The sequence below is a fragment of the Phoca vitulina genome, unplaced genomic scaffold (genome assembly GCF_004348235.1).
Source record: "Phoca vitulina isolate PV1807 unplaced genomic scaffold, GSC_HSeal_1.0 scaffold17, whole genome shotgun sequence".
NCBI lineage: Eukaryota > Metazoa > Chordata > Mammalia > Carnivora > Phocidae > Phoca > Phoca vitulina.
Window position 1 is genome coordinate 36,816,048 of NW_022589720.1, and position 26,177 is coordinate 36,842,224.

Below are 26,177 nucleotides of genomic sequence, written 5' to 3' on the forward strand. Positions count from 1 at the left end.
TATCCATACTGATAAGCATACATCCAGTGAAGGAATGTTCTAAAAACTCACACAAAATGAGCTGAAGACACAAGTCCTTCATTATCTGGGCTCACTTTTTAAAGGATAAATGAGTCTATGGGTACCTGGCTGGCTCAGTTGGTATCATGCGACTCTCGATCTCAGGGTTATGAGTTGAGACCCATGTTAGGTGCAGCAATTACTTAAAAAATACATAAAAATTAAAAATTAAAAAAAATCTTTAATAGATAAATGAGTCTAGTGTAATAACATTTTACAAAATTGCCCTGTGTTTCATTTTGAAGCACAAATAAGCATAACAATGATATTATTAATAATCTTTCAGTATATATTGAACAATATAGTTCAATAATGAATACAACAAGGTTTAAATATGTCAATTGATATGCATTCATGGATTTTGTCAAAAGAACTTAATCCATCAGATGTGAGGAAGAGTCACACCCTATTAGGAAAAATGTTTATTAATCCTTCCACTATAGACAGTGCAACAAGTATGTTAAGAGGATGAGCAGTGATAAAAATACAATTGATATTATTGTCTTGTGACATAATCTAGAGATAATCCAAAATCTAAGATATTATTAAAGTGAAGTCTAATATCATATGAAATAATATAACTAGGAAAGAGGAGGGGTATTACAGATTTTCCCATAATTTTTGTACAATGTATTACACAGGTCACTATAGAGAAGAACTTTTACTTGAAAACATTAAAAAAAGACATAAGATGGAAAAAATATTTAATGTTTTCATCACATCATTAAATAAGTCAGCAAGGATCTAGTGATGGCTATAGTGACTGAGAAGACTGGCAAAGAGTGTACAAATAGTGGGTTTTCTAAAACTTGCTGCAGAAAAATGTATTTTTATCTTATTGTTTGGTGTACAGATAGAGTAGTTCTTAAGATGCATCACATTTCAGTAAAGTGATAGATAAATTTCATACAAATTATATACCTTATTAAATTCTAATCTTTCAATTGCAGATTTTTCAGACCTATTTGTAGTGATACATTTTTTTATTTTTTATTTTTATTATTATTATTATTTTTTAGATTTTATTTATTTGACAGAGAGAGCACAAGCAGAGGGAGAGAGAGAGAGAAGCAGGCTCCCTGCTGAGCAAGGAGCCCGATGTGGGACTCGATCCCAGGACCCTGGGATCATGACCTGGGCCTAAGGCAGACGCTTAACCGACTGAGCCACCCAGGCGTCCCGTGATACATTTTTTAGAAAGTGGAAATGTATTGACTGCTCTATGGCAGGTTGTTAGCACAAATATCTCAAATGAGACAAGATACATTGTTTTCAAATAAACACGTTTGTTAACTAAAATGAGCTCAGATACAGTATGGCTTTCTCATCTTGAATATCTTGCTAATATTTGGAGTAAGCCAAAAAAAGCTCCATTTGGCAGTTGATATATCAGTGTCATTGTACATAATGAAAACTGAAGATAAGGTTTTAGCAATCAAAACAGAACTCTAAAGTTTTGATTGGAAATGCAAGCAAAATATATTTATTGATTTAAACCTTTGATAGAGTGCTTTAGCTAATTTTGGAAACTGACATTGCTGAACACAGAATGGATAAAAGATACGTTTGAAAATTATTTTTCAAAGAATGATGATTTAAAATGGATGAGGAATTGCTCACCAACCAATTTCAACTTGAAAATTTAACAATGAAAGATAGAGAGCAGATGTTGGATAATGTTAGTGATTTAACCTTGAAACAATTTTCTGCTACTTCTCCTTTAGTCTTCTAGATGAGTTAAAGAGCAGAGCATCATGAAATTGCAGGATGAACCCTTAAAGAACTGTTGTCATTTGCAATTGTTCTATGTAATCCAAAATTGTTTTTATATGATGCAACTCAAAATAAAACACAGAAATAATTTGGGTGTTATAGCAGATAAAGATCCTAGCTCTCATTTACAATCCCTGCTTATAATTTTTTGCCCTGAGAAGAACCCTCCTATTCTCATTGTTTGCCTTTGGAGTAAATATTGTATATTAAACTTCAAAAAATGCATACAAATACATTATCATTTTATGTATATACTGTTTGTGGTTCTATGCTAATTTTCATTTAGAGAAAAAGATTAACCTGCTAAAAGTGTTGAAAAATAGGTTCTAGATGTCCTGTTCAAGTATTAATGTCAAGGACATTATCTCTAATTTTCTCATGTAAAATATGGTGATCATAATAATTAACTGCCAGGGTTGCTGTAAGAATTAAAGGCAATATATAAAATACTTGAAGATAATTTAGGAAGCAATATTTAAGCACTTAGTACACTGTCTGTCCTGAAATAACCATGCTATAAATTCTGTTGTTACTATTATTACTGAAGGAGGTGCCCTCTTTGTGAATGAAGGAGAAAGGATTCATTGGGAGCACACTGGAGTGTCAGGGCATTTCTGGCCTCCATATTACAGCTCAGCTACTAATATTTCTTCACTTGTCATAGTTCCTCTCGAAAACCTAGCAAAAGCTATGGAATTGCTCCCACAAATATAAACTTTTGGATTTTTCCAGTCTTCATAGATTTCTTAAAGGATGTGGTGTATCCAGAGAGTCCAGATTAAGATTTCTTCCTCAAGTTTGGTCTTTAGAGATTGTAGTAATACAACTAGTTCTTCACTGAAATAAGCCCAGGATTTTTTTTTTTTTCTCAGATATATATTTAACAATTCCAATGACTGTAAGATTACAGAATTCACCTTATTGATTTATTGCTTTGTTGTTTGTAAAGAACATTCCTATGGCCACTAAATTGACCACTCTCAGACCTAAGCTCAAATTTCTGCACAGTCCCTTTTCTTAAAACGGAGAAAATGGCTGGGAAAGAAGAACGTAGGACTGGCTTCCCTTTCTTCTGGTAATAAGCCTATAATTTTTGGAAATTCTTTCCTCCAGCTATGATATGACACTCATAAAAATAGAAACATGAGTACCGTGGATAAGCAAAAACTAAAGGAGTAATGCAAATGAGCTTTTAAATTGAGTTAATGCTTTAACTTAGATTACTAACTTATATTTACCCAAATTATAAATTTTTTTAAGTGAGCCAAAGGGAAAGCAACTCATTTCTTTTATATTCTGAATGTTTTAAAAAGTATTTTCAGATAAAAACCAAAGGGTTTTCTCTCTTCTTTCTTTTAAAGAAATAAAAGATGTGGATGATTAGCATTACAGTACATCAGTTAGTGTCTCCGTTCTCTTCATAATATATCAAATGTCAAAACTTCTCTCTTTAAAATAACAAAAATGACCTTTTGGTGCCATCAGCTCTGGCTGACCTTTGAGTAGCCATAACAGTGGCAGAGAAACAATAAAGATACATCAAGCAAGAGTTACTTTTTGCCACTGGGATACTCAGGGCACAAACCAGAGTGCTCTATGGGATTTGAGCTCCTAAAATATTTAAGTAAAAATTAACAAAAGGACTTTCTACTATGAGAATCAACTTTATGACCTTGAAGTGGTATTCAAGTATTTCAGTTAACATAAAATTTACAGCAGTCTGCACTTTAGAGAAAGCGCCATTTTCAGAACATGCTTTAGCAAGTGATATAAATAACAACACTTCGAAAGCTACATATACAGCTTAAAGTAAATTTATTAATGGAAAATATGGTTTAAACACAAGAGTAGTGTGGCTTAATTTAAAAAATTTAATACGGAATAATAGTTTTTCATTTGACTCCTTCCCATTAATTAAAATGTTAACATTAGCTTGTCACAGAGAAACAATTTCTTTTCAAAGGACTTGGAACCACACACTGGCTGATGTTTGAAATCTTGTATCTATATGATTTATCTGTAAGGCACCATTTGAACATTTATTATCTTTGCCATCCAGAGTTTCTAATTTTGTTTATGTTTTTCATAAAGTGTGGAAAAATTTATATAAACCCAAGCTCAGTAGTTAAATAAGATGAAAGACCTGAATTATTTCAGTACATTCCAGTGTGTGCAAATTGGGATTCTGGTTACAATGAAGCTCTCTCTTTCAGTTAAGTTGGAGGGAGGGAGAGGATGATTTCATCAAAGGGAAATGGGTCTGTGTAAGAGAATTTGGCCTGCCAAAGAACGAGTTCAGCCCTTCAAATAAGGTTTCAGTAATTACTTAGTTGCATGATGCTATTTGTTCATTGATAGACACCTATGATAATCTTTCTCTTGGTTATTTTTGCTGTAATCTGTTAACTATCTTCTTAATTATCAGTTTTTTTTAAAACATTTAACCAATCTCGAAGTCTATAGCAAAATAACTTGGAATCTCTCTTAGAATAAGGACACAGTTGTTCAATTCTCTCTTAGGCATTGGCATTTAAAGTATCTTTTAAAACAATGTGTTCTTATTTGCAGATATTTGCCTCATATAATTAAAATTTAGATTTAAATTTATAGTAGCTTTTGTTAGAAGACTTCTTGTAAATAATTCTTGGCTTCGTTCATTTATTCAATGGGCAACCTATTAAATATTTACTACGTGTTGGGCTCTCTTCTGTGCTCTTGGAAACAAAAATGAATAAAACAAAGACAACACTGGTACAGATCTGTGATTCAACAGTCTTGCACAATTCACAGCATTCACCATAGCACATACCCTCCCCAGTGTCTATCACCCAACCCGCCCCATCCCTCCCACCCCCCACCACTCCAGCAACCCTCAGTTTGTTTCCTGAGATTAAGAATTCCTCATATCATTGAGGTCAGATGATACATGTCTTTCTCTGATTGACTTATTTTGCTCAGCATAACACTCTCTAGTTCTATCCACGTTGTTGCAAATGGCAAGATTTCATCCCTTTTGATGGCTGCATAATATTCCATTGTATAGGGGCGCCTGGGTGGCTCAGTCATTAAGCGTCTGCCTTCGGCTCAGGTCATGATCCCAGGGTCCTGGGATCGAGCCCCGCATGGGGCTCCCTGCTCCGCAGGAGGCCTGCTTCTCCCTCTTCCACTCCCCCTGCTTGTGTTCCCTCTCTCGCTGTGTCTCTCTGTCAAATAAATAGATAAAATCTTAAAAATATATATATATGCCTTTGTATATATATACCACATCTTCTTTATCCATCCATCAGTGGACATCTTGGCTCTTTCCACAGTTTGGCTATTGTGGACATTGCTGCTATAAACATTGGGGTGCACACACCCCTTCAGATCCCTACCTTTGTATCTTTGGGGTAAATACCCAGTAGTGCAATTGCTAGGTCATATGGTAGCTCTATTTTCAACTTTTGAAGAACCTCCATACTGTTTTCCAGAGTGGCTGCACCAGCTTGCATTCCCACTAACAAGGTAGGAGGGTTCCCCTTTCTCTGCATCCCCGTCAACATCTGTCGTTTCCTCACAGATCTGTACCTCTGAAACAAATAATACATTATATGTTTAAAAAAAAAGAAGAAGAAGAAGAAGATAGCAGGAGGGGAAGAATGAAGGGGGGGAAATTGGAGGGGGAGATGAACCATGAGAGACGATGGACTCTGAAAAACAAACTGAGGGTTCTAGAGGGGAGGGGGGTGGGAGGATGGCTTAGCCTGGTGATGGGTATTAAAGAGGGCATGTTCTGCATGGAGCACTGGGTGTTATACGCAAATAATGAATCATGGAACACTACATCAAAAACTAATGATGTAATGTATGGTGATTAACATAACGTAATAAAAAAAATTGTAAATGGATTCTTCCCTTTACACCACTATCCACTGAGCAGTCACAACCTTGTTGAAAGTTGTTAGCTGCCCGGGAAACCAGAAGGTCCATCATTGGTTTGGGACCATTGGAAAAGCTCACATGTTCAAGTACCCTGACTTAAAATGCTTTATGTGAAGCAAAAAATAGTCATTCTGTTAAGAGAGCTGTGAACTTAAAAAACTTCTCTCTTTGATTAATTATTCCACCCTAGGAATTGTTGATGTCTAGGTATGTTTCACCCAGTCTGCTTCCCATCAAGTTAGAAGGAATTATACCCTATTTCAAATCATGATTTTTTTATAGTTGAAAGCAACATCATGATGTCAGGAGATTGTTAGGTTTTTGAATTGTGTGAGAGCTGAAATAAAACTACACAGCATGCTTGTTTGAAAAAAACAAAAAACAAAAAAAACCAAAGACAACACTTAGAAAGAATAAACCTTGTTGAATTGTGCTGCATCTCCATTTCTTCTCTAGTTCAGCTATATCATGCTAAAATGGTTGGTGGATTTCACAAAAACTTTTGTGGGGAGGGGATGATGGGAATGCGAAAGAAAATAGCATAAGCCATATAGGCAGTAGGTCTGAATAGAAAATTGTAGAAGTTACTAGTCTTTCCTTTTAGACTGTCTTTCCTTGATGTCACCCTAAATAGAAACCCCCTTCCTCTCTTCTTCTCTTGTCTTCCTTTTAAGACTCAGGTGAAGACACAACCTCTTCCAAGCAGCCATCCTGTTCTCCAGTCCTTATTTGGCTTGTGGAACTTCCCGAGGTACTTACTGCTGGTACCACCCATTTGATATTAGCATATGTAACTATGAATTATCTATCTTTATTTAGTGTTTGCCCTAAACTCGCAATCAGGATTTAAATACTGAAAAGAAGGATTCATATCTTCCGGGGTTTTGTATCCCCAATGAGGTGCCTTAATCATATGGGACACTGAGGAAGTGATTATGATATTTTTCAATATTTGTAGCCAAATATAGCACCTCATTTATTGCTGGTTAATAACAAATATTTTTTCTTCCTAGTGATAATAATACACATGATTATAAGAGAGAGGAATAAATATCAAAATCTCAGAAAACCTTAAGTGACAAAAATAATGCTACCTTCTCTCTTTCAGCAGTCATTTAAAGTATGACAGAGAGTAAACTAATGAATTTCTGCATAGGAAGAAATTTTAAGTGGCATCTAAATTAGAAACTATTTTATTCCTCCAAAAATTTAGAAAGGCTTAAGAAATCCATCATGCTATATACTTGCAAAATTCTCCAAGTTTATGTCTTGCTAATCTGTTTTCCAAATGGCAATCCCTTTAAAGCTGGAATCTGAGACTCCCATCTTTTTGCTTAAAAATCATTTGGTGATCCCCCTTGCACTCTGAAGCTCCAACTCCTTAACATGCAATACAAAAGTTATCTCCTGACCAACTCTGGATTTCATTTTAGTATTTTTTTCTCATGGTCTCCATAACGTTTGATAGCCAAGTTGAATTACTGGCTCCTTATAAGATCATCTGCCTCCTCCTCTGGGCCTTTGTAAGTGGTACTTATTTTTAGAATAAACTTCCTCCTTCTCTTTCCTTGGGTAAATAATTCCTTTTGTGTCTTCTGTGAAGACTTTCCTGTCCAGTGTCCCTCTATCCCCTGTAGTATTTGTGCAAAGCTATGCCCAGTACTACTCAGTTACTCATCTCCAGGGCCACTGTTCACATTTAGTCTCTTCCAATTGCACTGTGAGAAGCCACTTACCTAGAATAAAGTGTGGATGTACACAACTCCAAGGACATGTCTTTTACTAGTTTTCAGTCATTTCCTAAGACCAGTGTTTCTAGAAGTAGAATCTTAGTTTGCCATGTGTCACAGTCATATAGGTGTACTTATAAACACTGAAGCCTGACTAATTTGACAGAACATATTCCAGGTTGCTAGTCATTGGGTCTGGCCATTTGTTTTTTAAACAAGCTACTCAGGAGATTTTTTTTGCCACCTACAGTTTGATAAATATTTTAGTTGACTTGAAATTCAGGGGGCACCAAAGAGTGTCTTAGCTATGTCTATATCTTCAACACATACCCTGGAATGTAGCAGAATTTAATATTTAAGTGAATATACTTTCCTAAATATGGAAATAATCTTATATTCTACAAACTTACTCTAATCTTTTACCAGTTACAAGAGGTTTTCGTCAAATCTTTGGTGTTTTCTACATAAATAGTCATGGCATCTGCAATCAGTTTTATTTCTTCCTTCCCAGTCTGTATAATTTTATTTCTTTTTCTTGTCATGTTACATTGGCTAGGACTTTCCACTATGATGTTGAACAAAAGTAGTGAGAGGAGACATACTTGCCTTGTTCTCAATATTAGGGGGAAAGTATCTAGTTTCTCATCCTTAAGTATGATGTTGACTATAGGTTTTTGTAGATATTCTATATCAAATTGAAAAATTGCTCTCTATTTTTAGTTTTCTGAGTGTTTTTTTAAAATTTTGAATGAGTGTTGGATTATATCAAATGCTTCCTATACATCTATTGAAATGATCATAAGATTTTTCTTCCTTAGAATGTTAATGTGCAGGATTACACTAATTCATTTCAAATGTTGTATCTTTACAAGTTGGAATATCTGCCATTTTTTCATGGTGCATAATTACTTCTACACACTGTTGAATTCAATTTGCTAATATTTTGTTGAGGATTTTTGCATTCATACTTGAAGGTATATTGGTCTGTAGATTTCCTTTCTTTTAATGTCTTCAGTTGGTTTTCATATTAGGGTAATGTTGGTGTCATACAATGAGTTAGGAAGTGATCCCTCCACTTCTACTTTCTGGGACAGATTGTAGGAAATTGGTATCATTATTCCACAAATATTTGGTAGAATTGACCAGTGAGCTCATCTGGGCCTGGTGCTTTCTGTTTGAGGTTATTAATTATTAATCAATTTCCTTAATAGATATAGTCTTACTCAGATTATCTATTCCTGTGAATTTTGGTAGATTATGTCTTTCAAGGAATTGGTCCATTTCAGCTAAGTTATCAAATTTGTGGGCATAGAGTTGTTGATAATATTCCTTTATTATCCTTTTAATGTCCATAGAATCAGTAGTAATGACCACTCTTCCATTTCTGATATTTGTAATTTATGCCTGTTCTCTTTTTTTTTCTTTGTTAGCTTCACTAGAATTTTATCAATTTTCTTGATCTTTTCAAAGAACTAGTGTTTGGTTTCATTGTTTTTCTATAATTGATTTCCTGTCTTCAATTTCATTGATTCTTTTTTTTTTTTTTTTTTTAAAGATTTTATTTATTTATTTAAGACAGAGAGAATGAGAGAGAGAGAGCACATGAGAGGGGGGAGGGTCAGAGGGTGAAGCAGGCTCCCTGCCGAGCAGGGAGCCCGATGCGGGACTCGATCCAGGGACTCCAGGATCATGACCTGAGCCGAAGGCAGTCGCTTAACCAACTGAGCCACCCAGGCGCCCAATTTCATTGATTCTTATTCTCATTTTTAATTTCTTTTCTTTTGCTTACTTTGCTTTTAATTTGTTCTTCTTTTTCTAGTTTACTAAGGTGGAAGCTAAGATTTTCATTTTTAGATATTCCTTTCTAATATATTTAATTTTATAAATTTCTCTCCATCCCACAAATTTTGATAAATTGTATTTTCATTTTAGTTAAAAATATTTTTATTTTTTTATTTTTATTTTTTTAATTAATTACTTATTTGAGAGAGAGAGAGAGAGAAAGAGTGCCAGTATGTGTGTGAATGGAGGGAGGGCAGAGGGAGAGGGAAAAGAAGAAAAGCAGACTCCTTGCTGAGTGTAGAGCCTGATGGGAGGCTCGATACCACAACCCCAAGATCATGACCTGAGCTGAAATCAAGAGTCAAAGGCTTAACCAACTGAGCCACCCAGGCACCCTGAGTTAAAAATATTTTCTAAATTTTGTTCAGATTTCTCTTTTCTATGTATTATTTAGAAATGTATTGTTTAATCTCAAAATATTTTGGGACCTCCCAGCTATCTTTATGTTTTTGACTTCTATTTTATTTCCATTGTGGTTTGAGAGTATACATGGTATGATTTCTATTCTTCTAAATTTGTTAAGGTGTGTTTTATGGCCCAGAATATAGTCAATCTTGGTAAATATTCCATATGAACTTGAGAAGATTGTGTACTCTGCTGTTATTGGATGGCGTAGTTTATAGATGCCAATTACATTCATTTGATTGATGGTACTCTTAAGTTCAATTATGTCCTTACTGATTTTCTGTCTGTTGGATCTGCAATTACTGATTGAGTGGTGTTGAAGTCTCCAACTATACTAGTGGATTTGTCTGTTCTCTTTTCAGTTCTATCAGTTTTGCCTCATATATTTTGATGTTCTCTTGTTAGGTGCATATACATTATGTCTTCTCAGAGAACTGACCTCTTTACCCATGGTTATTTTTCCTTTTCTGAAGTCTACTTCATCTAAAATATAATAGCTACTCCAGCTTTGATTAGTGTTGATACATCTTTCTCTGTCACTTTACTTTTAATATTTCTGTGTGTTTGTGTTTAAAGTGGATTTTTTATGGACAACATATAGTTGGGTATTTTTTTTTTAATCCAATGTAGAAATGTCTTTTAATTAGTATATTTAGATAATTTGTATTTTTTATTTTATTTTATTATTTTAAATATTTTATTTATTTGACAGAGAGAGATAGCAAGAGCAGGAACATAAGCAGGTGGAGTGGGAGAGGGAGAAGCAGGCTTCCTGCTGAATAGGGAGCCTGATGCGGGCCTCGATCCCAGGACCCTGGGATCATGACCTGAGCCGAAGGCAGACACTTAACGACTGAGCCACCCAGGTGCCCTGATAATTTGTACTTTAAATAACGATTGACATAGTTGGATTAGTATCTACCATATGTAATTGTTTTCTACTCATTTTTTCTTTTTTTTATCTTTCACTTTTTTCTATCTTCTCTGACTTTAACTGAACATTTTATATGACTCCACATTTTTCTATTAGCTTACAAACTATACTTCCTTTTAAGATTTTTTTCGGTGGTTTCTCTGGAGTTTACCATATACATTTACAACCAATGTAAGTCTATTTTCAAGTAACACTATACTGCTTTACAGGCAATATAGGTACCTTATGACAGAGTTTTCCTAATTTCTCCCTCTCATCATTTATTTATTTATTTATTTTGGAGAGAAGGAGAGAGAAAGAGTGAGCACAAGCTGGGGGAGAGAGGCAGAGGGAGAAGCAGACTCCCTGCTGAGCAGAGAGCTCAATGTGGGGCTTGATCCCATGACCCTGAGATCATGACCTGAGCTGAAGGCAGATGCTTAGCCCACTGAGCCACCCAGGTGCCCTGTTGCAGTACTTTTGATTTGTATTATTTCTTTTTGTTTCTTTCTTTTTTCTTTGATTTTTACCATCTCTGCTTACATCGTCCACCTATTTTTGCATGTTGTCCACCTTTCCATTAGAAACCTTGGCATATTAATCATAATTGTTTTTAAAATCTAGGTCTGATCATTCCAAAATCTCTGCAATGCCCGAGTCTGGTTCTGATACTTCTTTTGTATCTCCTGACTACATTTCTTGCTTTTTTAGCATGCATGCCTTGTAATTTTGTTGTTGTTGTTCAAAAGCAGACATGATGTGTTGGGCAAAAGGAACTGAAGCAGAAAAACCTTTAGTGTGAGATTTTATATTTATCTGGCTGGGAGTTACATTGTATTTACTGTTGCTATAGTTATTGTTTCAGAGGTTAAAATTTCCTCTGTGTCATTGTTTTTGTCTCTTCTCTTAACTCTGGTTTCTCTAGAGACTTTTTTTTAATAGGTCTGAGACTTGCAGTTCTTTCGGCTCTAATTCCCTGTTACTACCCTGGAGCTTTACCAATTTGGTCAAATTCATACAAACAGCAAGTAGATTGCCAGGTTCTGGAGTGAGGACGTGTTGAGGAGTGATGGCTAATGGGTACAGAGTGCTTTGGGGGAGAGTTATTAAAATGTTCTGAAATAGTAGTGGAGATGATTGCACGACTCCATGAATGCACTAATAATTATTGAACTGTACACTTTAAAAGGGTGCATTTTATGCTATGTGAATTATATCTTAATAAAGCTGCTTAATAAAGCCTGATTTAAAAAAGAATGGGTGAACATATTTGATTTGGTGACAAGGAAAATTCAGAATTTTTTTTTTTGCAAAGTGTTGCTTGCAACATTATGTATAGTTGGGGAAAATTGGAATATCCTAAATTATGCTATATTGAAATTCTAAAGCTTTATTCGGTCACTAAAAATTATGTTATCAAAAATGTCAAAAGTTAAGTGAAAAATCAAGACAGTATTAGATGCACAGTATAATTCAAGTTTTATAAAATATATTTATGTGTTATATGTATTTCTGGATATCGCTGTAAATTTATATATTTTAATAAGAAAATAGCATAAGGGAATTTTTAAAAATGTCAACAGTGTTTACTTGTAAGTGGAAGTGTTACGTGTGATGATATTCTACTATTTTTCTTTGACAAAAAATTTTTCCAATTTCTTTTTTTTTTTTAAGATTATTTATTTATTTATTTGACAGAGAGAGACACAGTGAGAGAGGGAACACAAGCAGGGGGAGTGGGAAAGGGAGAAACAGGCTTCCTGCCACGCAGGGAGCCTGATGCAGGGCTTGATCCAGGACCCTGGGATCATACCTGAGCTGAAGGCAGATGCTTAACAACTGAGCCACCCAGGCGCCCCTTCCAAATTCTTTATAATGAACATTGCATTATAAGTGATTATAAAATAATCAATTAAAGATCATTATCTTTTACTTGTGATTCTTAAATCGATGGTATATGATGTAAGGTGAAGCCCCCGTATAGAACTTATTTATATGAATAATAAATAAGAATAATAATGACTTATTAATCAAAACTTATCATCGAGTTCTCACTCCCCTTATCAATATATTCAGCGGTTTTGCCAGTGCTGCTGTAATACAAGCAAATGAACACAATAACACAAGCAACTTGTCCGTCTTTCTTAGGAAAATCCATTTTAGGATAAAGATTTTAGCAAGGTAGTACATGGTCAAGCAAGGCAATTTAGAGCACGACCTTGGAACTAAACTTAATTATGTAATCACTTATGAGGTAATTTTTATGGAGTTCTGTAAACTCCATTATAATTTTTAAAAATGCATTTGTAATGCCCCTTTAGCAACCAACCATAAGATGGAGGAGGTAAGGCAAAACTCATTTTAGGGAAATAGAATAGAGTTGAAAATTTATGGGAAATTCTGAATCAAGTTCACAATTTTACCCATTACTCATAATGATTATACAAAAACCAGAACAGGAAGAAACTGGACTTATTAAAAGAAGCATTAAACAAAGCACTAAACAATCTAGGCTTGCAAACTACTGTATCTAGAAGCCATGTTCCCCTGTGGACCTGCCAGAAAAACACATAAAAGACTAAGAAATGTTGATGATATGAACTTAAGAAACAAAATATTCCACCTGGAGCAGTTTTCTTAAGTTATTTAGAGTTTGTTACATTGCTTAAAAGCAATTCACATTATCCTAATAGGTCCAAGCAAGCATTTTAGGTAACACAGCACATGATATCCACATTGGAGCAGACCCTGAAATATTTTTAAGTACTTAGTTTTCCCAACTTCCTATTTTTGTTTTCTTTTGGTGACCAAAGCCCTAGCTGCATATTTTTTCAGAAGTTCCAAAGGACTTAGTGTTTCTACCAAATATTTAGAATTTTATTATATTTTGTTATATACCACTCTTTTTAATTCAACCAAGATGTTTTTCTTATTTAAATGAAGTTTCTCCAAGGAAAGAACTATATTCCATTTATTATATATTTTTTCACAAGAACCCAGACTTGCACTGGGCAATGCTTAATAAATATAAGACCTAATTTTGCTGATGTTACTTTCTTACCTATAAACTTCAATTTAATTGGACTCAGATTCACAATTTCCCTCAGAAACTCTGCATTTACACTATATCACATCATATCATCTTATCATACATTTTATATGGTCATTCATTCATCCGTCTGTCTGTTCAACAATTTACACCCAAACTGGTTTTCTTCTCTTTAGGTCAGGGCTTGGAAAACTTTCTCTGTAGGGAAAAGGAAGTATTTTAGGCCTTGTGGGCCATAGGGTCTCTGTCGCAGGTACTCTATTCTGTGTGCGACAAAAGCAGCCAAAACAATACATAAAGGAATGAGTGTGGCTGGGTCCCAATAAAACTTTATTTACAAAACCAGCTGTAGGTTGTATTTAGCCATGGGCCTGAGTTTGCAGATCTCTGCTCTGGTCCATCTTCTTCATTCACAAATTCTCCGTGCATGTTTTCCAATCACCAGGAGACAAAAATCTTCTAAAAATCGTACCTCTCCATTGCTGATAAATCTTCAGTAACATTAATGCCATTCTCAGCCTAGTTTTTAAACACTAATTTCTGCTTTCTAACATTCCAAAACATCTGCTCCTACAACTAAAGTTGTTGGTTTCCCAGAGTCCTGAAAATACCGTGAGTCTTCTCTGGGTATATTTATACATCACATTCTATTACTACTAAATTGCCCTTTTACTTAATTTTTCAAGAATCACCTCCCCAGGACCACTGGGTGGCGTAGACAGTTTAGCTTCTCACTCTTGGTTTCCGCTCAGGTTGTGATCTTGGGGTCCTGAGACAGACACCCCCTCCCCCACCCCCGCACTCTGTGCTAAGCACAGAGCCTATTTGGGATTCTCTCTCCCCCTCCTTTGGCACCCCCAACTCCCTGCTGTGCTCTCACTCTCTCTAAAGTAAATAAATAAATAGAACTTAAAAAAAAAAAACCACCTCCCTTATTAAGCATTCAAAATTACTCTTTCTCTGACTGCCCTAACAGGAAGCTGCCTAGCTGCGATCGTCTTTGTATAATTCATTTAACTGTCTATTATTTCTTATTATACACCTCATCTTTTATTAAGCATAATCACTATTCAAATCCTCTTACCTTTTTTTAAAGTTTATAATTTTATGTTCCTAATTAGAATGTAATTCATTAAGGAAAAGAACTGTTTTACACTTAACGAATTTTCCCCATTGGATCTCCCATTGTAATCTGTTGGGGTTAATGTAGAGCATGAAACCTGCCATAATACCTGGCTTGCTAAAATGTAACACCGAGGCCCCTGGGGCGAGGCAGGGTTTCCGAGGAGGGCGTGGGCCTTTGGAACGCCGAGGCCCACGTGACCACTCTGCCGTTGGAATGCGGCGGGGAGTGGCCTTCCCGGAAGCTCCCTTAGCCCCAACGGCCGCCTTGTGATGTAAGAGATACATGCATTGTCCCCTAGGCTATGTTTAGTAGAACGCGCAGATTAGCATATCTTATGTTTCCCGTAAATCCTCTCAGTTTCAGTAAGACCCCCTTGTCACACATCACATGCTTGAGAAACAGTGATAAGGATATCCTGAAGGACCAATAAAAGCGGGAGCAAAGAAGAGCAAAGGGTCTTCGCCTCTGAGCGTTGACTCCCTGGCCTTCTCCTCTTTCACAGCAAAGTTTGTAGTCATCTTTCATCCGTCAGTACAGGGATTGCTGGCCATTCCCGGCAGTAATCAATAGCACACAGCAACCTGTTCATCCAATATGTAGAGCTAGACCTAGATTTGAGGTAGGACATAACTTGGACTACCTGCTTTTTTTCTAACACGGAGGCGGTATCCAGGAGTGGTCTCTTCTTTGGTAAAGTGATTGCTCCACCATGAGAACAGGGATGACTTTTCTGCCTCGATGCAGGACGGGCTGGTTTACACAGGCACGTGTAACGGATGCACTTGAAATCCAGGAAGGGGCGATTTCAATCAAAATGGTTGCACTGAACCTGAAGGGGAAACCAGAGGCAGAAATTAGCACTACTAAAAATCCAGTCATGGCTCTCTAATAGGTTCAAATACTGATAGGAGGGCCTCTCAACAGATGAAAAAAATATGGGCCTAAAAAAATGTGGAGATAGGCAGAGAAGAGAACAATAAGAGGCCTCCTAGAAGGGGCCATGGGGTTGGCTTCCTTGAAGAATTTTGTTCTTGATTTAAGGTGTGGTTACCAAATCACAGGGGTAGAATCTGGTCATCATTTTCCCTTTTATGAATCATTGCCTTTATGATCTAATGGTTATAGTCAATGTCTAAATGAAAACGTAACATTCTTTCACTTGGAAGTCACCAAGCAGATGTATAATTTTTCAATTTAGTTTTTCTACAATTGTAATATATTGGTAAGAAACACTCTAAGTACCCAACTGACAAATATGTCTTTACAACTTATATACTTAACATTTTGACATTCTTAACAGGTGCATAGAAACATGTCTTAAATGATGAGAGATCATTTATTATAAGGGTTGAATTACTTAATGTTTCTGAGTCATTATCTGCTACATCATCATGTTATTTCCTTATATTTTTATTCATAGACTGTTATTGCTTTTTCATTATTAATAAAGCTTTCAAAAAAATCACACAAATAGTTCATGCACATTACTGTTTGACTTGGTGACTGTTACTCTGTAGAACTCCTATTAAAATCATATCCATGGAAGTGTCTCAAGATGACAGAACAGATTACAATTGATGGGTCGTAAAATAATTTTTTCTGTCAGAGAAAATCAAATTTCTGTGGAACAAACATATAATTTGGGACAAAAATGAATAATTTTAGTAGCATTTGGTATATATTTCTAATTATCATAAATGATATTAACATATGTAAATTAATGTTTATCAATAGCTATACTAAATTTTTAATAATATTTGACCTAGTTACCAAGTGTTTATCACAACAATTTTTTATGAGCTTGTAATAGATGAATAAAAATAATAGTTAACATACAGGTAAAATATAGCTATAGCTGTTTTTCACTGGATAACATATTTTTTTTCCTTTAGAGGAGGAGTAAGGCAAGTTTCTATATAATGAATACTTATTTTTCTATACTTTTAGTGTGTACATTGTGAATGTAGAATGAATAAAGGTTTGTTGTGAAATTTCTATTGTTACAGAAATGATAAACATAGAAAAATCAAGAACGTTTTAAATTGTCTTTCATATCAGTTTATATTGATTCAATCTCCAAGTAGTTTGCAAAAGCATTGCAGGAAATGAGATCTTAGGAAAAACTTGAAGTGATGGTTAACTTTACCTGTCAACTGGACTGGGCCTTGTTTTATCCAGTTTGGTTAAGCATTATGCTGGGTGTGTCTGTGAGGGTGTTTCTGAATGAGATTAACATTTGAATTAGTAGGCTGAGTAAAGCAAACTGCCTACCCCAGTCTGCTTGGGCCTCTTCCAATTCACTGAAGGTCTGACTGACAAAAGATCTGAGGGATAAAAAGGCTGATTAAGGAAGAGTATGCTCTTTCTCTGCCTGGCTGTCTGTTCTCTGTTTGACTGTCTTCAAGCTGGAACAGAGGTCTTTTCCTGCTTTTGGACTTGGATTGGAACTTACACCATCAGCTCTCTGTCTTCTCAGACCTTTGGACTCAGACTAGAAGTACACCATCTGCTCTCCTGGGTCTCCAGCTTGTTGACTATAGATCTTGAGACTTCTCAGCTTCCATAATCACATGAGCCAATTCCTTATAATAAATTTATTTATTATAACATTATCTATCTATCTATTATCTATCTATCTATCTATCTATCTATCTATCTATCTATCTCTATCTATCTACCTATCTATCCATCTATCCATTCATCCATCCATCCATTCATCATCTCTCTTATTGGTTCTCTTTCTCTGGAGAACCACTAAAGCATTAGCCTTGGTGTAAGCAATCTTCTCATCCAAGACCCCATTCTGGAACCCTCCTGTGCCATCTCTACAGGCTCTCTGGTGGTTTTCCTACATATTTCCCAAATCATCTCTATCTCTGTCTTTGAAAACACATACCTTTGTGATTTTTCCTCCAACTACATAGCGAGCACCTAGAAGACAGGGATGATACCACTTTCATCTTGCCTAGTGCAGTCCCTGACACTTAGTAATGACTCAGTAGATTTTAATAAACTCATACATGCATATGAAAAGATAGAGATTGAATTTGCCTTAATCTGCATACTGTCTCCTAATTCTCTCTGCATATTTCTAGAAATCAAATCTAAGTAGAAGGAAAAACAGAAGCAGATAAAAGCACATTAATGATTCCTTAGCAGACAAATATAAATTCTTTCTGAAAGTCAAGTAAAAATAACTAATAAACTCAATACTTTGAATGATCATTAAATTCAAAGATATCTCTTTTTGAATTCTGGTATCTATGCTAAAAACTAGGTGTGTGATATTGCCCTTCCCCCATTACAAGCCTATTTTAATGGTAGTACCTTTTTTGATTGTAGATAAATTTTCTATGTGTAAGCTGTGGGTTTGGGAAATACTCATAAATGACCCATGTCTCATATAAGAAACAGCAAAACAATGGCTCAAATAGGTAGGCACAGAAATGACTTCAGAGCAGAAATAATGACCTAAACAAAATTTATCTAGGAGAATGAAAAAAAGTAATGAGATATGAGAAACAAGTGCAGATAAAAGATCCTAACTTTGAATGTGTCTAGACAAGTGGGGGGAAAGACTTATGAGTGTTTGGCATGGTTGAGTTCAGTGGGTAAGAAATCTAGGAGGATGTCTTCACAAAAGGTAGAAATGACTGAGATTTTTAGCAGAAACCATATTAGAAAATATTGAGGACACTGCCTAACTGTCCTATGTTGAAACAATTTGGATCTAAGAAATCCAGATCAAACTTAATGGTTATTATGATAAAACTGCAATAATCTATATTCTTGTTTAGAGAGCAGAAGTTAATTTTGTTCTGAATCACAGGGGAGGAGCAAAGTGCCAGGCTGATCAAGGGAGCTGAATAAATAATTATTTGCTCAAGTTTGAAATTTTCTAATAAAAGAGAAAAGCACATTATTCATTGAAAATACTCAGCTTGTTTTCAAAGTCCAGAATAGGGATGATCTTGACTAAATATAAATGAAATGTTATAGCTGTTCAAAAAAGATAATGATTACAATATGCTGGGCATAAATCTTTGAAAGTTTTATAGAATAAAGAGTATTGGTCCAGCTCACGACTGAATATAGAGGATGTTAAGACTTGAAGAGGACTTTGGCAGAGAGAATGGGAAGACCAAAAGCTTGAAGGTGGCAAAGTAGAAGACAGGATGTGGAAACCTGGAGTTGTCCAGTTCAGTGAGGGTATTAGGGACATAGTAGAGGACTGTAGTACCAACCAGAGTAGTGAATTTGGATTTCATTCTCTGAAATCTAATTCACTGAATGCTGCTTAGCAAGCAAATAATGTGATCACATTTGTGTTCTTTTATAGGATACAATGAAGAAGGCAAGACTGACTCATCCAGGACAGAAAGAATAAGAACTAGATCTGAGGTAGAAGCACTGAGAATGGTATTTGAAAGAAAGGAAATGTAGTTAATACCTACTGTAAAAGATTAATTAAATTGGTGACTGCTTGGATGGGAGATTGTGCTTAATATCTTGAGGAACTTTCGGGAGTTGATAAATTAGGTTTTGATATTTAAGAAAGAAGTTGCAAAGGTACATAATAAATCCTCAATACATATTTGAGTTAATGAAGAATAAATGAAGTTATCAAAATATGTAAAAGACCCTCAGGACTGGAGATAAAAATCTGGGAGTTCTAGTCACTCTTGTGCAGATGAAATAACTTTTAAAAGGGCTGGGGGTATTTAAAAGATTTTAAGTATATGGCTGGTTTATTTCTCAAGAAGTTCGTTGAATTCTGAAACTTCACAGGGTAAGAGACTTAATAAAAATAATCTTCAAATCTCTGAAAAACAGAGAGAGTTTTTCATAGCCATTCAGTGCTGAGAAGACAAAAATTGACACTCAGGCCCTACCAAGAGTTGGGTCCTCAAAGGAATGCTAGGTCTAAGGAAAAATAAAATGTCAACTGAGCCTTGCCAAAATTGCAATCCAGCCTTCACTCAGATCCATTCCTGGTTTGGACTGAAGATGGTTGCTCTTCTCCCCACCCCAGGCCATGTTCCCCTTCTGAAGCCTCTAAGGAAGAATGAACTCTGCTTTTTCTTAGCTTCTGGTGGAGACCAGCAAACCTTGCTGTTCCTTGGCTTATAGCTGTATCACTCCAATCTCTGTCTCCATTGTTACATGGCCTTCTTTGTTCTGTGTGTTTCTACATCTTCAGATCTCTCTGTTTTTATAAGGACACAAGTCATTGGAATTAAGGCCCATACTAATCCAGTACGACCTCATCTTAACCTGGTTACATCTGCAAATATTTTATTTCCAAATAAGGTCATGTTCACAGGTACTGGTGGTTAAGACTTGAACATATCTTTTTTTTGGGGGGGGACAAAATTTAATCCAAAATAGGGGGGAAGGTAGAAAGCCAGTGGGCTGGTTTTATATATAAATGGATTAGCTGTGACTCAGCTCCACAGATTGTTGCCATCTGGGCTTGCTGGCCAGCATTACCTACCACATGTGAACTGTGGGCTGCCAGTTTGCATATTTTGCTTTCAGGAAAGGATTTACCTTGAGGAAGGTGGTTTGTTACTGGAGATTAATAGAAGAGGTCGATTGTGAGCAGAGAGCCTTTAGTTTTACATGGTTTTAGAAAATAGTAAATATGTCCTACTATGTAGTAGAAGAAATATTCTGGAACATCAAGACTGGCAGAAATACTATAGTTTTGGAATGTCAAAGAGCCCTATCATAAATATTTGGGGATATCATTAAAAATTACATCCAAACGATGTAGTGGGCATAGAGAGACTCATGTATAATGTATAGCATTATGATCAAGTTTTCTTAGAAAGTTTCCAATTACATGTACCTTAATCCATAGTTACTGGGTTTATTTTTTTCCCCTATGACACATTTATGAACTTGACAAGATCACTTCAATGCAATGAATCTTGTTTTAACAACAATCTCCAAAGGCATGGGATAGGAATGCAGCCTGTTTAGATTTAGAATCATTACGGTGGACTGCATTTTGGTAGTTCCTAGTGTGAAAATTATCTATCCTGAGGAATACTTACTATGTAACTCAAAGAGATTACTCAATATGAGAATATATTCTCCATTGGTAGGGAGAGACAGGACTTGAAATCTAGAGAGATTGCAAGTGAAATCACAGTTCATGTCTGAGGCTCACAATGTCAAAGGAATTAAATGAACAAGATCCAACCCAACTGTCTCTTCTAGGAGTCAATTATAAATAACTTCTTGTGTAGTAGACATTTCCTAAGGCCTTATATTTCTGAGCTGTATTGAGTTTTCCCCCTGCTGGAAATAACAGAACTGAGTAGAACATTTCCCCCAGGCACAGATAATTATACATTAAATCCTTTTTTTGTTGCTGTTTTTTGTCTTTTGTTTCTAGAAGCATAGGACACTCAACCATGGACTTTGCCGATGCAACAAAATTTAAGGATGGCCTTTTTAGTGGACTTTCACACTCTCATTGCCTAACTAAGGTTATACCCTCTAATATCCACCACCCAGCTGTGGCTGTTTTAATTGTTACACTGCAACACAAATGTTAAACAAACGTAACACAAATTCACAGTTCCCATGTTGGCTAATTCCACACACAATTTTAGCAATTATCTTTTCCATCACCTTTGCTCATTCCATCCCACTATTTCCATATGGGCCCACCATTAGATTGTAAATTCTGTCGAGGACAATGAGACCTTTTCTTTTCTTTTCCTCTCCCTTTATTAATGCGCATTCACATATTAATCATTTTGCAAATATTATTATAATAGCTTCACAACACTAGGTGGCAAATTGAAATAATTCAATTTTTTCACTATGAAACTATTAATGTAAAACAACAACAAAACATAGTTTAAGCTAGGACCACACAGTATAGTCAAATCATTATTAATCACCAAGTAAACTCCAAAGTCAGGCAAGTGAATTATTTGTGCCTAGGGCAATTTTTACATTATGACTTCTCAACTATGTCCCATGATGGAAACACAATTAATTAATTGACAAAACTCCAGTTGACTTTATGAAGCACTAGATTGCGCTTACTTTGAAATTGAGGAGGAATTTTTGCCTACCCAAAGCAATGAAATAAATTTGTTATATTTATATTATGGAAGAAAAAAAAATACTCAGTTTCTGAAAAGATTTAGCTCTTTGGGGATTGCAGTATTTCAATTAATGACACTCCTTCAAATCTCTTAAATCCTGCATTTTTGCTCAAAATTCTATTATCATAAATTTATTCTGTTGTGTTAGGACAAGTCTAAACTAGCAAAGTGAAGAGGAAAATAGAGCCAATTATTCAGATAATTGAAGTAAAATACTTTTTTCTCATTACTGTATATTTTCAGATAAAATCTTTTTAAAAACCTGATTACATGTGGAATTACCCCAGTTTCCTCTCTAATAATGTATATAGTTAGATTATATTATTTAAAGTTTCTGATTCTTATGGACTTTCTGACTTTGATACTTGTTCTATGTAGGTAAATAACTCCATTAGCAGGGCTAAAATATACTTGGGGAATTGAGCTCGGAGTAAAATGTTAAGCTGCAGTTAATGATTTTAAGTATTAGAGAGTTTACCCAAATAGATATATGAAAATCTCTTCCCTGGAGTCTGGAGCCACATAAGGAAAATAAAATAAAAAATCAAAGTAATTATCTCAGTAAATAAAGTCCCAAATTCATCTCTTAGATGCAAAATATGCAGATAGAAGTTCAAAAGAAAAAAAAAAAACTTTTGCTAAATCATCCAAATTTGCACTTCACCTTATATTTGTCACTTATATTTTTGTAATTTTTATCATTTAAAACTAATGTTTGTTTTCTAAACTTGTTTTTTCATTTCAAAATAAGATATAAAGATTTTTTTCTGTCTTGGTGTAAAGTAGAAAAGGGACAAGTATTTGTTCTTTAGAACAAAAATTACCTACCTAATAATCTAAAAAAAATTATTAACTACATATCTCTCTTTATTTGCTACAATCATCCTTATATGTTAGTTTTCTTTTTATTTCTAAAATATTCCACAATTGCTTATTTTATATTTTATTGAGCCATTAAAATATTTATTTAAAGCAGCAACTATAATGAATTGGAGATAGCTAGCTCATTACACAGGAAAAATAAATTTGTTGAACATATAAAAAAGCATACTTAGGTAAATTAAAAACATAAATGTGAAAAGTAAAACGAGAAAGACTTAGAGATTTGTGGTGAAGGATTCCTTAAATCAAAAGACATACTGTAGGGGCACCTGGGTGGCTCAGCTGGTTAAGCATCTGCCTTCGGCTTAGGTCATGATCCCAGGGTCCTGGGATCAAACCCCACATTGGGCTCCTTGCTGAGCCTGCTTCTCCCTTTCCCTTTGCTGCTCCCCCTGCTTGTGCTCTCTCTCTCTCTCTCTCTCTGTGTCAAATAAATAAATAAAATCTTTAAAAAAAAGACATACCATAAAGCAAAAATGAGAGATTGAACACATCAGTTAAGGACTTTCATTCAAAAAAGGGCAGCTTTGAGAATATGAGTAGAGGCTGATATTGTTCTAAAACTGTAGCAGGTATTGTCTAAAAATGACAAAGACTTAATATCTAAAATATGACTCATGCAAGTCAATAAGAAAAACAAACAAGAAACTGAGTATAAAAACTGTCAAAGAAGGAAGAAATTCAAATAGCTCACAAATATATGAAAAGATGATTAATCTCAGAACTAATCAGATAATTGTAAATTAACACAGCAATTAGATATTTATAGGCATCCTCCTTATTGAAATTTAGAAAATACCTATATTGGCCAGGATGTAAGAAAAGACAATTCCTTAATCATTGCCTACTGGGTATTTACAGAGAAATTTTTGCATAACCTATTGTTGCCTTTGTGTGTGTGTGTGTGTGTGTGTGTGTGTGTGTGTGGTAGCAAGAATACAAAGCAAACTAGGTGTCTATCACTATGGAAATGGATAAGGAAAGAGAAGGTAGATACAGACAATGTGGTATTATGATGGAGTTATAATCAATGAACTAGACATACAGCAAAATGAAGAGATCCTCAAATGCTGGGTGAAAAAGCATAAGAAATAGAACATTTATAGCCTCACACCACATATGGAATTAAAATACATACATACACAAAACAACATTACATAATTCACTAATACAGGTATTACCAAGTACATTTAGCAAATAAAAATAGAATGTGTATAGAATGGGAGTGAGCTTTGTTAATGAAGAAGAAAAAATAATAAAACAGGAGAAGAATCTAATGCAGACCAAAAGTGATTGTGTTTCTGTTGTGCAAATAAAACAAATAAACAAGGCCTTCATATTTCATTCCTTGTGAAATCAGAGACTCTTACCTTTTCCTCTCATATTCTCACTCTACCAATTCACATAATGATATTTATACTTCTCAGCTCTGTGATTCCTTTGATTGACTTCTGCCTTATCCACCTTACCTTTGTCTGTTTCTTTGTTATTCTCTGCTCTTGTTGATTCAGTGTCTCTTGTTTTATTGTACCACTCTAAAGTCTAGGCTCCCTGCTCAGCAGGGAACCTGCTTCTCCTTCTTTCTCTGTCTGCCACTCCCCCTGCTTGTGCTCTCTCTCTCCCTGTCAAGTAAATAAATAAAATCTTTAAAAAATAGAGAGAGTCTACTTATTTTTTAGTTAGATAGTAAGCTCTTGATGTAATTAACTCTTATAATTTTGCAACTTTGAAATATTCACATAAGGGTTCCAAGTTTTAAAAAAGCCAAAGATATTTTATTTCTATAACACACATTGACTACACTATCAATCATGGGTTATACCTAAGAAAAATGATTCCACTACTGGAATTGTTTACTCCCTATAGGGGAGGATATCAGAGGATCAAGGAAGATTCTCTGCCCTTCTAAGTATTTTCTCCATATGTTGGCTATTACCTACAATTTCTTTACAAGCTATGTCGCTTTTCTACTCCACAATTAGTCATATAGCTTACATTTGTAAAGCTCTGTTAAGAGCAATGGACCCTAAAAGAATGCGTAGGGGGGCCAGGGAATAAACAACAGAGCAAAGGATAGCATTTTCAAATTTTTTTTTGCTTACAATTGGCAGTTATCATCCAGAAATATGAAGAATTCTTTAGTTCAGGACTAGACTTTTCCCTTTCTTTCCAAAAGAACATGGGATGTGGTACCAACAGAGACCACATAGTGTTTCTAGACTTGGGTTTCCACCCTGAACTAAAGGTAACAAGGAGCCATACTCCTGCCTTACTGCTTGTATTAAATGAGGCCTAGTGGAGGTCAGAACTTTTACCACCACCCAGAGGTTATGAGGTCATCCCTCCATGGTATCAGTGGAGGCCATATGGGGAGCCAGAATTCTTATTCCTACCCAGCAACAGTTAGCAGGCTCCCCCTGCCTCACCCCAAGTGTCAATGGAGGATGAGCAAGAAACCTGGACTTTCATAATAACCCACTGGCACTCCTCATTTTCTGAGTGTTATCAGAGGATGCCTACTAAAGCAAAAGATTTGAGAAAGATTTGAACTTTCATAACATACCCAAAATGTCAGATTTTGATAGCAAATTACACAAAATAGAAAAAAGAAACAATTAATAGATGTCTACACTGAGGTGAAACGAATGTTAGAATTATCTGACAAAGATTTAAAAGTAGCCATCATAAAAATGCTTCATTAAACATTTAGGAATACACTTGAAATTAATGAAAAATAGAAAGTTTCAACAAAGAAATAAGAAATATAAAAACTAAATGGAGATTTGGAGCCAAGAAATATAATCACCAAAATAAAAAGCTCAATGTATGAGCTAATTCACAGAATGGAAAGAGCAGAAGAAAGAACAAGTAAACTTGAATATAGAGCAATAGAAACTGCTGTCTAAACAGAAAGAAAACATACTAAAAAAAAAAAATCTTAGTGATCCATGGAACTATTGCTCAGATCTAAGATTCTTGTCTTTGGAATCACTGAGAGAGAGAACGATGCCGCTAAAAAGTTTGCAAATAAATTCTATGTAAAAACTCCCCAAATTTGTCAAAAGACAAAAATCTGTAGATCCAAGAAACCAAGCAAACACCAAACAGGATAGAAAGTAATCCATCCAGATTATAATTATAATCCAGATTATAATTAAACTTCTGAAAACTAGTGAAATAGAATTAGAAAAATAGTGAAATAGAAAATAGCTTGAAAGTGGTGAGACAAAAACAACCCCTTACCTACAGGGGGGAAATAATTTGAATGACAGAAGATTTCTCATCAGAAACCATGAGGACTAAAGAAAGTGGTACAATATTTTTGATGTGCTGAAAGAAAAGAACTGTC